The 3,079-nt window shown below is 42.2% G+C and overlaps 1 pseudogene; it reads right to left on the reverse strand.

Annotated features, from left to right (window-relative positions):
* Positions 1-440: 440 nt before the first annotated feature.
* On the reverse strand, positions 441-887 carry LOC102765956 (annotated as a pseudogene).
* Positions 888-3,079: the final 2,192 nt, after the last annotated feature.

Below are 3,079 nucleotides of genomic sequence, written 5' to 3' on the forward strand. Positions count from 1 at the left end.
GGGGACCCGACTGGGGTGCCTGGCCAGCCTGGGTGAGGGGCTCATGCCATTTTTAGGCTGACCACAGCTGTGGGCTGGAAGCAGGTATCTGGGATTTATTTATGTTCTATAATTGAAACTTTGTAGCCATCAGCCGAGGCCACAGCCAGCTCAGGCAGGCGGGAAGCTTGGCTTCTTCCATCACCCAGGCAACCAAGCCTCCTATTTGCTCCAGCTCCGTGGCTGCCGGCTGCCATCTTGGTTGGGTTAATTTGACTGTATAGTCATTTTGATTGGCTGGTGGGCGTGGCCTAGGGCATAGTAAATGTACAGTCAATTAGCATCTTTGTCTTTTATTAGTGTAGATAATATTTTAATTGTTGTCCTTAGAAACTATAAAGACTATACATGATTTGGAAATGAGACTACACCAAACACTGGCCAAAGAAGAATGGTCTGCTCTATGCCTTCTCTTTCATCTGGTCACTCAGAAACATAATGTTGTCAGCTATGATTATTGTTGCTTGTCTCCTCACATTATTTTTAGCCATGTATTCACTATAGTCTACTTTCCCTTCCACATAAATTCGAGAGCCCTTTTTCACATACTGATATGCCACATCTCTGAGGTCTGATCGGAATACTGAAATTCTGTACCATGTTGTCTTTTGACTGATGTCACACATTTGGTATGTTTCAATGTCTCCTGATTTCCACAACTCATTTGTTTCTGGAGAAAATAATGTGACTTGTTTTTTTCCTTCCACGTGTCTCATGACAGGGTCCTGATCAACTCACCCAAGTAACTGCACATGATTCAGAAATCTTTTGAAAACCAAGTTGCTTACTATTTCAGACTCATGTATTACAAATTTGTGAAGTACTGGCAATACAGGTCTTTGAAACATTGCTTCTACTTTTCCTAAAATCTAATCTTTAGTCCTTTCATGATGCTCCAGCCAGACAGCTCTGGGCCGGGAGGTCATTTCCTGACCTTAAGTATTTTTTAAAATATATTTTTATTGATTTCAGAGAGGAAGGACGAGGGGGAGAGAGATAGAAATATCAAGGATAAAAGAAAACCATTAATTGGTTGCCTCCTGCATGCCCACACTGGGGATTGTACATGCAATCCACTCATGTGCCCTGACTGAGAATCAAACCATGACCTACTGGTTCATAGTTGATGTTCAACCACTGAGCCATGCTGGCTGGGCTACTTATATACTGTTTTAAGTTGCTACATTTGTGGTGATTTGTTGTAGAGCAATAAAAAACTAATGCGAAAGAAAGAAAACTAATGCAATTGCTAATAACTAATGCAGACCAGAATTTAATCTGTTGAACACCTCTTCTTTTATCTCAATGAAATAGAAATCAGATCTTGACATTTACCTGTAACTTTATTGATATACTAGAGGCCTAGTGCATGAATTTGCGCACCTTGAAAGGAACTGTGGGCTGTGAGGGTGCGGTGGGCACACGGGTGGGTGTCAGCCCCTCTCACCATGGCCCCTGGTCCCCTGTCTGCTGGAAGCCTCACTCCTGCTGCCACTCCCACGCACTGACGGCTCCAGCCCCACTCGCACCTGCTGATGGTTGAGTGATAGGGACTGGCATGGGGCGTTGGCAGCAGGTGCAAGTGAGGCGGTGCCAGCAGCAGGTACAAGCACCCAGTGGGACCATGGCACATGGGAGCAAAGAAATTTCAGTAACCACCAGAGGCTCACCCCGATGACAGTGATCTGGTTGGGGGCAGCTCCTGCATTGAACATCTGTCACCTGGTGGTCAGTGCACATCATAGCAGCAGGTTGTTCCACCAGTCATTCTGCCATTGGTTGATTTGCATATTAGGGTTTTATTATATAGGATATATTAGATAATTATTTAGTGCCTGCTCGTATTTTATCCTTGGTAAATATTTGGAGAATTAAAAATAGCCAAAAAGAGCACAAAACTGGGATAGTTCATTACAAGAAGGCCTGTCTTACAAGAAATGCTAAAGGAAATTTTTTCAGACTGAAGGGCAATGACACAGATAGAAAGTTAGTTCTATAGGAAAAAATTAAGAGCACTGGAAATGCTCTTTTTAAAAAGACAACAGGTTGTTCAATATAAATATTATAATACTGTATTTGGGGGATGATAACTTTTGTAGTTTTAAAATATGTGGCAATAATATTGCAAAGAATGGATGCAGTAAGTGGAAATATAGTGTTATATGGTTCTTATATTACATGTAGCTTAGTGGTTTGTGGTTCTCTTCCATGTTTAAGCTGGCAATGACCAGTCAAGTCTTCCTCATGCACATCACTCCACCTCTGCCTACCTCGTCCTCACATAAGGACCCTTGTGATTACATTGTGTCCTCATCATTAATCCAGGATAATCTCCTTATTTTAAGGTCAACTGATTAGCAACCTCAATTCCATCCACTACCTTAATTTCTGGGCATTAGAATGTGGACTTCTTTGTGGAGTCACTATTCTTCCCACCACAATCTATATGTTACATATTAGCAACCCACCCCCCAGATTATTTCAGAACAAATCTCTGACATCCTATCATCTCGTTTCTTAGCTATTTCAGTATATATTTTTATTTTTTTAAATCTATATATTTTAAATATATTTTTATTGATTTTAGGGAGGAAGGGAGAGGAAGAGAGATCTAGAAACATCCATGGTGAGAGAGAATCATTGATCATTTGCCTCCTGCACGCCGCCCCCCGCCCCACACACACACACACACACTGATTGAGCCTGCAACCCTGTCATGGGCCCTGACAGGAATCAAACTCTGACCTCCTGGTTCATATGTCTATGCTCAACCACTGAGCAACACAGGCTGAGGAACAGCATATATTTTTAAAAGATAAGAATTATTTAAAAGGAGCCCTAAATATCCCTAGCTAGTGTGGCTCAGTGAATAGAGCATCAGCCTGCAGACTGAAAGGTCCCAGGGTTTGATTCCGGCCAAAGGCACATGCCTGGGTTGCAGGCTCAATCCTCAGTACAGAGTGTGCAGAAGGCAGGCAATCAATGATTCTCTCTCATCATTTGATGTTTCTCTCTCTCCCTTCCTCTCTGAAATCAATAA

The sequence above is a fragment of the Myotis davidii genome, unplaced genomic scaffold (genome assembly GCF_000327345.1).
Source record: "Myotis davidii unplaced genomic scaffold, ASM32734v1 scaffold16, whole genome shotgun sequence".
In the NCBI taxonomy this organism is placed as follows: Eukaryota; Metazoa; Chordata; class Mammalia; order Chiroptera; family Vespertilionidae; genus Myotis; species Myotis davidii.